Below are 14,757 nucleotides of genomic sequence, written 5' to 3' on the forward strand. Positions count from 1 at the left end.
CTAAGCCCCATGCAAAACACTTCACAGATATTAACTCACATTGTTCCCACACAAACCATACTAGGGAAGTATAATTATTATTATAATTTTGGCATAATTTTTGTGGAAACTGAGGCATACGGAAGCTAAGTTAATTGCCCAAAGTTATACACCTTGTACATTACCAAGCAAGTGGTCTAGTTGTATAGTCCTATTCTGTTATGCCCTCTCTCTGCATGTGCAGGGCTATCTTCACCTCCCCAATGCATGGTTTACACTCTACTTTCTGTTGAAAATACTCTACCACACCTATGCCTGACTCATTCCTACTTATCCTCTAAAGCACATCTCAGTCATATCTTGCAAGAGGTCTGACTTGACCTCCTCCACTTCTTAGAGCCCTCTTCTATACCTTCATAATTGGCTGAGCATGTTACCACCAGTGCATTTGTCATGGAATATAATATAATAATCATCTATTTGGGTTTCTCTTCCCCTCTGAACTGTGAACTTCCTGAGGCCAGGGCACATGTCTTCTCATTTCTGTATTCTCAATGGCCAATAGAATACATAGGCACAGAAAGGCATTCAATAAATCTGAACTGAGTAAAGAATTAATGAAGCCATGAATGAATAAAAAGTCCCCATCAGTAACAAGAACCCCTCATAATAAGAGTACCAGAGTAAGAAAAGTGGCACTCACTGTGGATGTAGTGAACATAGCACAACCAAAGTAAAAATGAGCATTTGAGCACACACGATTGGGTACAGGCAAACTGTTATACAGGAAGATACAGAGGTGTTACAGATGTGTACATAGGTGAAAACAGACAGAAGTATCTATTAAAAAAAAAAAAAAAAAAAACTTCCATTGAGCTGATTCTGATTCATAGCAACCCTTTAGGATAGAGTAGAATTGCCCATAGGTTTTCAGAGACTGTAAATAAATCTTTACGGAAGTAGACTGCTTTATCTTTCTCCCATGGAGCAGGTGGTGGATTTGAACCACTGACCTTTTGGTTAGTAAACAAATTCTTTAACCACTACACCACCAGAGCGCCGATAAAGACAAATATGTGGGTGCAAGCACATATATTCATTGAAGACATAACTACAGATAGTCCTAAGACATAACCAAACACCTTCTAACATTGGTTTTCTGGGTTTTTGAAGGCTTAGGACCATAGTTTCATGGGGCAACTCAGTTGATTATCATGGCACAGTACACAAAATTCATGTTCTATATCCTAGTGAAATGAGTAGTGTCTGGGGTCTTAAAGTTTGTGAGTGACCATGCAAGACACACCTATGAGTCTCTACTCACCAGGCACAAAACAGTAAGAAGGTAACTAAAGCACAGAAAAGAAACAAGTCTACACAAGCCACAATATCATCTACTGAGAGACCTGAAGAATTAGATGGTGCCCAGCTACCACCAAGGATTGTTCTGACTGGGGTCACAATACTTGGTCCCAGATAGAATGGGGGAAAAAAATTAGAACAGAACTCAAATTCTTTTATTTAAAAAAAAAAAAACTGCAACAGTAGAGAACAGAGGACTCCCTAAGAGTATCACCCTGAGAAAATCTTCAAATCTAGAACTAAGCCTGTCCCCTGAGATCATCTTTTAGTGAAATAGCAGAGTGGCACGCAAAATAAAGAATATTACCTGTAAGACTGATGACCTCCTACTTACCAAATCATCAATATGACTCTTCAAAGTCAACAATTACTCAAAAGCAAAGATGAGAAGATAAGAAAGCAGGGAAAGTAGAGGACTGGAAAGGAGGAAACTGAACATAAAGAGAATATTGACATATTGTGATAAGTGTAGCTAATGTCACTGAACAATTTGTGTGGAAATTGTCAAATGAGAACCTAATTTGCTGTGTAAATCTTCACCAAAAACTCAATAACACATTATTTAAACAAACAGAAAATATATACATATGTCATAGTAAATAAACTTCAAGCTCTTGCAGAACAAGTCTGAAAGCCTTTGCAGTTACTTTACAAAATATCTAAAAGGCCTAGGTTGGGGAGCAGTAGTATAAATCAAGACAGAAAAGGACTGAAAAAGAAGAAAACCAGACACAGACTGTTAAATAAAACCAAGGACCTTTCTAAGAATTATGTGTACTAACAGTTCAATAAACCCATAAGTTGTTGTTATTAAGTGCTGTCATGTCAACTCCAACCCATAGAGACCCAATGCACAACAGAACAAAACACTGCCCAGTGCTGCGTCAGCCTCACAAACCTTGCTATACTTGAGCCCATTGTTGTAGCCACTGTGTCAGACTATAGTAGATCCCTATAGTGTTTTTATTTAAATTACCTTGTTAGTTTGTTTTAAAGTCCTAATTAAAGATGACCTTAAGGTTATCATAAAATATATACCTGAATCCCAGTGAAGCCATTTAATTACCTGGCAGACACTAGAGTAGTGACTGCAGTGTAATAGTTCCCCCTTTGACAAATGACAACTGGATGACAGCTTGGTTTGGAAGGACCAATATGGCAAGTACTCATGGAGGATTAGATTTGTAAATGTTGGGAAATTAGTTTTCATGTAATAACCATACAGACGCAAGCTTGGTACATTACTTGGTGTTAGAAAAAGTCTTGTCCTCTGTGTCAAGATGACTCTGAGTCTCCTTCACACAGCAATACAGGGATATTTCTAAAACTGCACCTCTCTCAACATCAGCACTTCAATGTTCTTTCTCATTACTAGGCTTTGATTGTTTCTTAAGACGACCTCGAAGCAATAGAAAGATCACTGTTTTAGGAGTCAAGAGATGTGAATTCTAAGCTCATGTCTGATATTAACTACTTCTGTGGGTCTCAGTTTCTCATTAAAAAAAAAAAAAAAAAAACACTATTGGATTAGGAATTTCAAACTACTAAAAGTGTACAATCTCAAGAAAAAGTAGTATGAATGACACATTAAAGTCACCCACATACCCACATATGTATGTATACCTATACCTACACATACACAAGAGATAAAGCTTATGTATGTATATTGATTTTGCCATAACAAAAATATAATTACCTTTACTATACACATAGGAAACATCACAGGTGATGCTGATATGTTCTTGTAGAATTTGAGAGTTGCAATATTTGTCAAAATATTAACTAATTTTTTGTTTTTCATTTTCATTTGTTAGATGTTCTATAGATGCCCAAGAGAATTAATTGTCAATGGCTAAGATTTTAAATAAAAGCTAAAGTTTACTTTTCAAAGAACCCCACAAAGGCCATAATTTGCACAATAGTTGAGGTTTCTCAAAATAGGGGGAATTAAGTACTTTGTAAGAAGCCTCACCACTGCAAATGGAGCTCCTAGGGTGATGTGGATAAACTGGGCTGGTAGGAGGGAAGGGAGGTGGGTTTCTGTCATGGGAAAAATAAAAGGTGGCTGTATGCCATGGTGGAATGAAGAGCCCCTCATCATTAATCCTGGCTGAGTCCTGACTGGCACCTCCTGCTGTTCTGTATCTGCTCATAGAACAATTGGCACCTGCATCTGGGAAACAAGATTCAAAGAGGCACAAAATCCCATCATCATGGTAAGTCACAGACAGTATTCTTGGGGCATCTTAGTTTGCATAGAGACACTGAGGTAGGTGGAAGGAAACTTTTTCTATTGTACTCACAGTAAAATATACTTATGTCACATTGAACTCTAAAGGGTTTCAAAATACTAAAGAATGAACAAGGCAAAATTTCTCTGAAATAAGTAATATAGATCTTTTATACCTGTACGCAATAAAAGGTCTAGGATAAACTGGATTATATCACTTCAATTTCCAAAAATGACTTTACAAATGGAACGAAAGTTATTTATATGTAACTACTGAAGTAAATGGTTCTGTTGTATGTTTAGAAAAATAAAATGTCAGATCAATGCTTTGGGTTAACCTTAAAAGAAAACAGAATTGATTTTAAATCAGCTGGGTGGTATGCTTTCCATAAAAAAGGTAGTAGTTGAGCCATTAAATGAAATTTAAATAGCAGAAAAGTTTGTTCCTATTACAACATAAACAAATTCAAATATATCCAGTTGAAAATTATCAACCATTAATACAAAACCTGTTAAACATAGCTCTGAAATTAATTTTGAAGCCTAACTTCTATATTCAAACTGAATCCCATTATACAATTTTAAAAATTAGAAATATTTTATATGAGACACCATATCAATTTCCATTATTCACTTAGTATAATTCCACTCTTATTATTAATTTTCAAGTATTGTTCAAATTATAATATAAAAAGCATCTATCTATGGCTGCCAGCAAGGTGCTCTGGTGGCATATTGGGTAAGGCATCTGGCTACTAACCAGAGAGCCAGTGGTTCAAACACACCAGCTGTTCTGTAGGAGGAAGATGAAGCAATCTACTTCCATAAAGATCTATAGCCTTGGAAATCTAATGGGGTCACAATGAGTTGGAATCAACTCAGTGGCAGTGGTTTTTTGTTTGTTTGTTTGTTTGTTTTTATGGTTGCTAGCAGATAGGAAGTTTGGGCAATCCTACTTCCGTAGTGATACTGCCTCAGAAACCCAAGGAGGGGTCGCTATGAGTCGGGGCCGACTCAACGGCACATAACAACAACAACAACAAGCAGATAAAAAGATAATGTATAATTAATGTCATGGGTGTATGTTGCTAGTTATCAGTTTATTGGTCTTCAATTATCTCCCAATTGAGCAAGTGGTCACACAAAAATAGAATAAACATTTTCTGATTGTGGTAGAAAACAATTCTTTTTACAATGGAAAATGACATATCCACACTATTAAATAAATAAAAACTTTAACTAGATACTTGCAAGAAACTGAACTCAAGAATTAAGATATGATTTTTGAGAAATCAATGCTGATATCCACATTTCCTGAAATTTCTTATGTCAGTAATTACTATTATCAAATATAGGAGTCCTTGTGCTCAGCGGTTAATCAAAAGATTGGCAGTTTGAACCCAACACCCACAAAAAGATGTGGTAGTTTTCCTTAAAGATTACAACTTGGAAAACCTATAGAGTAGTTCTACTCTGTCCTGTATGGTCACTGTGAATCAGAATCAACTCAATAGCAAAAGGTTTGGTTATTTTATTATCAAGTATTATTGTATCTGAGACGTTGGCTGCAGGTATTGATTTGTGAGCTTTACTAAATGATAACCAAATGCTATCAATTTTGGAAACATGGCAAATTTGGGTGTATCATTTGCCATTATTTGGCAATATCCAAAGATAATTGTGTGTGTATGTATATATGGATAAGTGTATACATAGACACACATAACATACTGGATACATTTTTACTAGATTTCATGTTAAATTTCAGAATATTAGACATGTTAAGTACATACTATACATTTTAGTATGTAAAGTACATACTACACATTTTAGTATGTAAAGTACATACTACACTATAGATTTTCAAAAATTAGTAAGCTATAATACAATCTCCTGTCAACTAAATTGGTATAAGCACCTCAGTTCCTCAAGGTCATGTTAGGGTCAACAGACATAATTACTTGTCATCATAATAGACCTGGGGAAAAATAATCAAAGTAGTGACATAGAGAGAAAAGGCAAAATATAAATCTTATTATTAAATACTTGAGCTATGTAGTCTTTAAATTATTGGAACAACAGTCAATGAATATTTACTAGATCTTTGCCATTGATTAGATGCAAAAGATCATTGTCACATCAATTGAATATTTGATGTATTGAAAGATACAGTCAGTCATATCTGCATTAAGTATCAATCATACCTATGATATAATTATTTGTATGAAAAGCATTATAGTTGGCTCATGTTAGACTATGTGTTCTCAGTTTATTGAATTTTCCCAGTTGTTTACTTCTGCAATTAATAACATTTAAAAATTTCTAAAATAAGGACATTCTGGACATTAAAGAAAAAGGTAGAGGAAATATTATATACAAATATACTATAAAAGAGTGAGGTAGATGTATTTCACTTTATAGAAATACACAAAGAGATGTATATTGATCAATTTTAAAGAATATAATGAGATCCAAACTTATTAATCATAACTTGTGTGGTGGTTATATATGTGTGTCAACTTGGAAGGGCCTGGTTGAGTGGCTGGGCAGCTGGATGTAGTTATTCCCCATAGTGAGACTGGAAATCAACTCCATGGTGGAATCTACTGTGAGCAGCTGAGTAGCTGCCTTAGGGAATGTGGTCTGCTTCCTGTATATAAGCAGAAGCCTTGGGGAATGATCTCTAGCTTATGGCACACTTGGACCCTGCATGTAGCCAGGTCTTTGTTCAGCAGCCTGCCATGCTCTGCTGACCTTGGGACTTACATTGGACTTAAGTTAATGGCCTGCTCGTGTGGTTTGGTAACATTGGGACTGTGCCTTTTTGCTTGTCAACCTTGGACAGTCTTAGCAGCCAGCAGCTGTCTGAAGAAACACCTCTAGCTCCAGCAGGCTGGGAGCAGGAGGCAGAGCTGGACCCCAAGGTTGAGGGGCTTTCACCCAGCCCCTGGGCCTGGCACTTTGAACTTGGACTTAAAGCCTCCTGAACTGTAAGAGAATAAACTCCTGTTTGTTAAGGTCATCCCATTTGTGCTATATTCTTGTCAGAGTGGCACTAGGTAACCAGAACACCTTGAAATGTATTTCAAAAACCATTTCAAATAGTAAAACTCCCCAAGCGAAGAAAAACATTATCTTTATTTTAAATTATTAAACTGAAATGAGCATGGGAGTTGAATTACAGGTCAAACCGTACCATAATTGTTTCCCCATAACCCTTGACTCCTGGGATGGGACATGAAACTGACATCATGGATCCTGACACACACAGATAAAAATAGCCAAACTTAATCTGGGAAGGTGGGGAGAGAAGTTTTTTTGAATGTTTGGTAATTAAATTTGTAGCTTCCAAATAAATGATCCTGCTTTAAACAGAATCCAAAATCCATGCAGGGCTTGACATTAGGGTTTTAAAATGGAGATAGTTTATTATAGGAATTTCTAGGCAATAGCAATAATGAAGACACTCAAGCATAGAGGGACATATAAATGGGTATACGGTTATCGTAATTTATTTTGAAAAACAAAATTATGTCATTTCCAGTAATGTCATAATTTAAGTGTATATTTTTTATTTCCCCTAAACTCTTGACATTGTTATATAAGTAGGCTACAAAACAAGTCTCTCCTGATAGCCAATTTGGGAGAAAAAAATAAAAGAATCCCTTTGAAATGGAAAAAAAATATATATTCATTCAGTTAATTGTCTTCACATGTGCATAGATTGCAAATAAACTTTTTAAAAAATCCTTTAAAATTATGCTTGGAAAGAAGCAATAAGGAAAGGAACATCCCTTTTCCAAAGGACACAGGCCAGTGATTCAGAAAATGAATCTAAAAGCCATTCTTCATCTGATCAATGCATTTTGATCAAATGTAAAGTATTAGTTCCCTAGCCACACACAACCTGTTGCTAGTGCTCAAGAACTACCCTCACAAGCAGGCATGGAAGCTACTTGGGGTCAGTCCATCTGGAGGAGTTTCCAGTGAGAACAGACCTCCTACTCTTTCAAAAGGCTTAAAATGTAGGATTCTACAAGGGCCAATAGGCAAATGCCTGATTGCCCTGTGTAATAGCCCTATCAATCCTAGTGGTTCTTTAACTGGAAAGAGGTCCCTGCTGTGTAATGAGATTATAGAGCACATGATAGATTAGTGACCTTTTGAATATGGACAAGCAACATGAGCTCATTAACAAACCCCCCTTATATTGAAGAAGCCATGTTAAGAGTGTCAACCACTGGACAAAAAAACAGTTGAAGTACAGATGGAAATATCAAAGTATAAAGCTTCTTTCTGCAGTGTTCCAGTGGTAAGAGTGAGAAATCACATCTGGCTTGAATATTCTGAAAGCATCTAATAATTTTAATAAACAACTACTGAACAAATATTTTCACATTTGGATTTATACTTCTATTTTGAACTAAATATGAAAAATCAGTCAAAATATCTTTTCAGATTCACTGGCCAACCATTGAAGGTATATTAGTGAAATGAGTCCTGGACATAAAGAAAACCTCTATTTCTTTAATTCTTGATCCTATTTTCCTTGTTTAAAATATTGTTTTATCAGCATAGCATAAGGATTTAGAGAGAGGCAGAGTGGTCATTTTAATCTGAAATAGCTCCATCTTTTAGTAGCTATGTGGATTCAGAGAACTATTTTTAGTCCCTTTAGATATCAGTCATGGAGTTCCTGGTTAGCACAGTTAAGTGCTTGACTACTAACCAAAAGTTTGTCAGTTCAAACCCACCCAGAGGCTTGTCAGAATCAAGGCCTGGGATTTTGTTTCCAAAAGGTCACTGCCTTGAAAACACTGTGAAACAGTTCTACTCTGCACACATGTGGTGTTGTGAATTGGAATAGACTTGCTGGCAACTAACATCAGCAGACATCAGTCTTCTCATCTTTATTATGAAGATAAATTAGGTAATCTATATAGAACTCAACACACTGGGTAGCATATCAGCTACTATGATAAGCTCTCCATAAATGTTAACTATTACTTATTATTATCATCATTGAAAAATGCTGTTCCAATGGCTGAACTATTCTTTCTAATGAAGAATTTTTATATTATTAAATTTTTTGGCTTACTGGATAAAAGATAATTTATTCAAAGAAGATTGATTTAGGTAAACTTCATTACAAAGTCAGAGTACCTCCATTTTGCTTTCATTATATTGTCATAGTACTATTCACATGGGTCTTCAGAAAAGGGCAAGAATTCCTTTACACATTGAGGAGGTAAGTAATTATGGGATAATCATCTTGACACATAAATATGTGTTAGTGGAATATCCATTTATTAAAGTATATTCACTTTAGTAAAGGGTTGGGGTTTGCACACATCTAGCAGCATTCTCCAGTGCTGTCTTGCTCTGATCAGCTACTCTTTGTGGTGAAGACTAATGTCTATACCTTTAAACCAAAATAAAGATAATTGACCTTGTATAGAATAGTCATGGCTAGATTAGCAATATTCGCTGAGCATCTGAGTAATTCAACCCAAAATTCACTCACCACCCATCCCCAAAACTCAATGCATGAATTTATTCTGAGACTCAGAGTACAATATAGAAATGTGTTCTTTACAAACATTCTATTAATGCTCTTATAAACATTAATTTGTTGTTGCTGTTGTTGTTATATGCCGTCGAGTCGGCCCCGACTCATAGCGACCCCTCCTTGGGTTTCTGAGGCAGTACATTAATAGTCTTTTTAAATTAGTAGTTTTTCAAAATAGCCTATAATTGTGAAAACAAATGGGAATTTACATTAAAGATTTTTATATTCATGACTATAAATTATAGACTGCATAGAAAGTGTTGCCACTTTCTGAATTCTCAAAACACAGTCTCTAAAAAGAAAATTTATACATGAATTTCATTTTACTACTGTCTCTTGTATGAACTTTTCTATACCTTGCTTGGGAGAAACAAGTTCCTTTCGATAGTATGGTAAACTCTGCAATGTAAATTCTACTCTAATGTCCAATTTCTGTGTTCAGAATTGTCAAATTCATAGTATTATGAACCCCCTTCCTACATAAACACACACAAAAGTGCTCTACAGATAAACCTCTGTCAAGTCTCAATTTTATCCTACAGAATCCACAAAATTTTATGCATACCTTCTGAAATGGGTGGAAAAAGAGATACCTACCTGGCATTTCTGCAAACCTCTTCCTTACCCTGTGATAAATAATCTAAGAAGCTGGACTATATGAAGAAGAACATGCCATCAGGATTTGAGGAAGATTCATTAACAGCCTGTGATATGCAGATGATACAACCTTGCTTGCTGAAAGTGACAATGACTTGAAGCACTTACTGAAGAAGATTAAAGACTGTAGCCTCCAGTATGAATTACACCTCAAGATAAAGATAACAAATATCTTCACATCTGGACCAATAAGTAACATCATGATAAACAGAGAAAAGATTGACATGGTCAAGGATTTCATTTTACTTGGATCTATCATCAATGGCTATGGAAGCAGCAGTTAAGAAATCAAATGATGTATTGCACTGGGAAAATCTGTTGCAAAAGACTTCTTTAAAGTGTTAAAGAGCAAACATGACACTCTGGGGTCGAAGGTGCACCTAACCCAAGCCATGTTATTTTCAGTTGCTTCCTATGCATGCAAAAGCTGGACAGTGAATAAGGAAGACTGAAGGAGAATTGATGCTTTTGAACTATAGTGTTGGTGAAGAATACTAAATATATCTTACACTAGAAGAATAATGAATAAACTGTCTTGGAAGAAGTACAGCCAGAATGTGCCTTAGAAGTGAGGATGGCAAGACTTCATCTCATGTAATTTGGACACTGTGGTAGTTAAGGTTGTATGTCAACTTGGCTGGGCCTGGTTGAGTGTCTGGGAAGCTGAATGATGTATTTATTCTCCATGGTGAGACTGGTAATTAACTCCATGGTGGAATCTACTAGAGCAGCTGAGTAGCTGCTTTAGAGATGTGGACTGCTTCCAGTATATAAAAAGCAACTTTGAGGAAGGAAGCTTATGGCATGCTTGTACCCTGCATGTGGCCAAGTCTTCATTTGGTAGCCTGCCATACCCTGCCAAACTTGGGACTTTTTCTGGACTTGAATTAGTAGTCTGCTGTGTTGTTTTGGTAATATCGGGACTGTGCCTTGTTACTTGTCAACCTTGGGTTTATCAGCCTCCTCACACAGTAGCTGCCTGAGTGAAGAAAAGCCTCCAGCTTCAGTGGGCCAGGAGCAGGAGGCAGGGCTGAAACCCCAAGTTGAGGGGCTTTCACTCAGTCTCTAGAACCTGGCACTTTGAACTCGGAATTCTAGCCTCTAAAATTGCCTCCTATTTGTTCAAGCCATCCCATTTGTGGTATTTTCCTGTCAGAATGGCATTAGGTAACCAAAACAGACATGCTATCAGAAGAGACCATCCCTGGTGAATGATACCATGTTTGGTAAAATGGAGGGCCAATGGAAAAGAGGAATACCATCAATGAGATGAATTGACACAGTCGCAGCAACAACACACTCAAGCATAGCAACAATTGTGAGGATGATGCAGAACCCGGCAGTGTTTTGTTCTGTTGTGCACAGAGTTGCTATGAATTGGAACTGAGTCAACAACACCTAACAACAGCAACAACCCTATACTGCACACCAAAACATTATCATCAGGACAGTAGCAATCAATATTGTAATTTTCTATGGAAAATTGGAAACTGATAACCATAATGAAGGTTTTATCAGTTTTTCTTCATGAGTCTTAGCAGAATAATCACAACCCTACATGTGAGAAATTTGCCTTCATTCAGTCACAGCCACACATCTTCACTTCATGCTGGGTGGCCTATATGCATAGAGAACAGCCACATCAGAGTACTGGGACAGAGGAATAACTTACAAGGGTGCTTTACACCCATTATGATAACCCTCTTGTCTTCATGCTGAGGCTATGCTTGTCTTCATTTTGCAGGATTTACTAACAATTTTCAGTGGTCATTTAACTATAAGCCTTTGTACAACTTTATTACACAAAGAGTATGTGGTAGATTAGGGAAAGCCAAAGTTACGTAGACAGTTATTAAATATACTTAACTATAGGTTCATGATAACAACATATACATGGGCAAAATTCATCAACAGACCTAAACTTTTGACTTTGACTGATTTAAGAGAACTGCAAATAGATTTACTGTGTCAGCTATGTGAAAAATATTACACCATCATGCAAGATTGTTTACTTGTATTAAAACAGCATCAGTCTAATGTGGATTTCATTGAATGTGAGAGAATGGAAGCAGACATTCATAGTGATTTGAATAAGACAATGGAATGGATAAATTTTATCGATTCTGAGGGCATCTCTAAACTATTAAAATAACATAAGTTCTCTCTACTTACTAGTTTGTTTGTTTGTTTAAAGCTCCTGATTTTCACTATGAAATATTGCCCATTGGTTCTGTTGCCACCCTTTGTTCAATCATTATAATGAAATAGTTCTATAAAATGAAGACAGGAAGACACCTTGCTGCCACGTGCTTTTAATTCAGGGCAAACATTTAGAACTCCTGAGGAAAAGAATCTTCGGGGATAAGCACTATATGAAAAGAGAAGTGAAATCTTGATACAGAAAATAGCAAATTTCTCACATATAGTCCTCATAATATTTTGATTTTTTCAATGTTTAGGATTTTTTATTTCTAAATAGTTAACATGCCCACCCCAACCCCCCCCAAAAGAAAAACTGGTTCAATTTGCCACATAGAAACATTTATTGTTAAAATCAGCATTAAAATATTTATAATGTAAGAAAGTATCATTTACTAGTACTTGGTGAAACATTCTAGGATGGTCAACCTTTTTTCAGGGGGATGAGGGGATTAAACTTACATCATCAAACTTCCAAAATCAGCATAGACCCTGACATTTAATTCTGCTTGCATAATTTTACTTCTACATTAATCCCTTGCTTTTTTTCTCTTTAACTTTGAATGTTCCCTGAAGTAATAGTGACTATAATTGGGTAGAAAGTCAAAGGTGGCCAAAGGTAAAATGACTGGCCATGAGTCACTCTGCCTGCCTGTGAAGACAGAGGAAGAAGCCTCTGAGTGCAGAGACCTGTGACCAGCCTGGGGAAATAGAAAGACAAGAAATGCCATGAATAACACTTTCAAGGCTCTGGAAGTCCAACAGGAGCCACAGAGAAAGCTCAACATTATGCCAACACACAACATGGGTTAACTTACAAACATAATAATAACCAGAAGAGAAAAAGCATTTTCTAATATGCAAAGTGTTATGAGCATGGACAAATGTTCTAGATTATAATCTTGGGTCATCCATACCTGGATCTCTTAAAATAAAGGTAGGCTGATTATTTGACTAATTTCAAAAAGTGCTCCTGAAAGATTGGGAAGCCTTGTTAATTCATAGGTCAATTTATTGGAATTTACTACAAATTACAGAAATTATTTATAACACAAATCATGAGGGAAAAGTCATTGAGGAATGACTCAAGAGGCATGCATTATAGGAGAAGGACACAGAATAAGTCCCTGAAGTAAGACATATTCCCAAATATAAGCCTAGAACTGACTGAGGGTCAGAGCCCAAAACAACCATGACAGGGAGAGTTCCCCCATAGTTTGTTATTATGAACTACAAGAAATCCCTCAACAGTTTCCTAACCTTTAATGTGACTTGTAATTATATGACTGAGGTTGCCCCATCTGGGTTGCTGGTGTGTCCTCTTCCTTTATACTCAAATATTAGCTTCTGGGCTTAGCACTAATGCTCACCCACTCTTAGGGCTTACCGTCTTACTTATATATTATTCTGAACTGCTCACTCCTCTTTCCTTGAATTTAAATGTTGTCTGCTCAATCAGATTGTAACGTCATCAAGGTATCAATCATTTGCTTTTAGCCCAACAATCCATAGCACCTAACCCCATGCTACATACCTAGCAACAAAATTGTTGAACTGGGAGAGGTTATTTTTATATGTTGGGAGTAAATGCCCGAATTTAATTGAGTAAAACATGTTGATTCTTAGAAACTGCAACTCATTAAGCAAACGCTAGAAATCAAGGTCTTTGTCTTAATGAGTACAAACACAAATTAGTTCAGAGAAGAAAATGATAATTGTGCGTTAACAAGAAAACATGAATAGAAACCAGGCCTTGTGACTAACGAGAAGCTCACCCTCTATATCATGAACTAGGACATATTTTAGTATGTCCACAGCTTTTTAAAATAGACTCTTTTTCTTTTATATCTTAAATAAATAAAGACATATTCTGTCATGTTTACTGGGTCCCTTGCAAATAAAACATCAGTTATTTCCTATCAAAGGATTGTCTAATTTTGTACCAAATCAATCCCAAGTCTGTCCTACCAAGTAAAAGGAAATTGAGATGGTAACTTTATTTGTTGTGATGAATGCTGCCAGTGCCCACTGAGATAAAAATAGTCAGTGTTCTGTTTTGTTTTGTTTCTGCTACTAACAGGAATTAAAACAGGATACAAGAAAGAAAGAAATAAAGCTGAAAGCATACTTATAGCCTGCTCTGAATCAGGATAAGATAGAAATGCATATTTAAAAATTTAAATCTATTTAATATGCAATCACATGTCTTTTTTAGAAACTTTGCTAAGAAGAAATAGAAATCTCAAATATTTCAGAAAAAAAATGTATGATAAACAATCTTAAAAATCTTGTTCCACAACCTACTTTGGTGAAGGAGTGACTGGGGTCTTAAAAGCTTTCAAGCGGCCATCTAAGATGCAACTATTGGTCTCCCCTCATTTGAAGCAAAGAAAAGTGAAGAAAATCAAAGGTATTTGGAAACAATTAGTCCAAGGAGATGAAGGACCTTGAGACTGGGAGAGCTAGATGGTGCCCGGCTACCAATGCCACCTCTCAGGAAGGGATCAATATTGGAGATACTGGATAGAATGGGAGGCAAAATGTAGAACAAAATTCAAAAACACAAAATGGCCAGAATTACTGGTTGGATGGAGTCTGTTGGGACTCCAAAGACTATGGCCCCAGGATACCTTCGGGCCTGGGATTGGACTCACTCTCAAGGATCAGCTTTCAGTCCGACAGTAGAAAGACTTACATGCAGAACACCCAACCCTGGGTGATGTACCCACTTACTCTGGGGAGATACACCCCTTAAAGCAAT

The sequence above is a fragment of the Orycteropus afer genome, unplaced genomic scaffold (genome assembly GCF_000298275.1).
Source record: "Orycteropus afer afer isolate SDZICR_OR568_19922 unplaced genomic scaffold, OryAfe1.0 scaffold00071, whole genome shotgun sequence".
NCBI classification, from domain to species: domain Eukaryota; kingdom Metazoa; phylum Chordata; class Mammalia; order Tubulidentata; family Orycteropodidae; genus Orycteropus; species Orycteropus afer.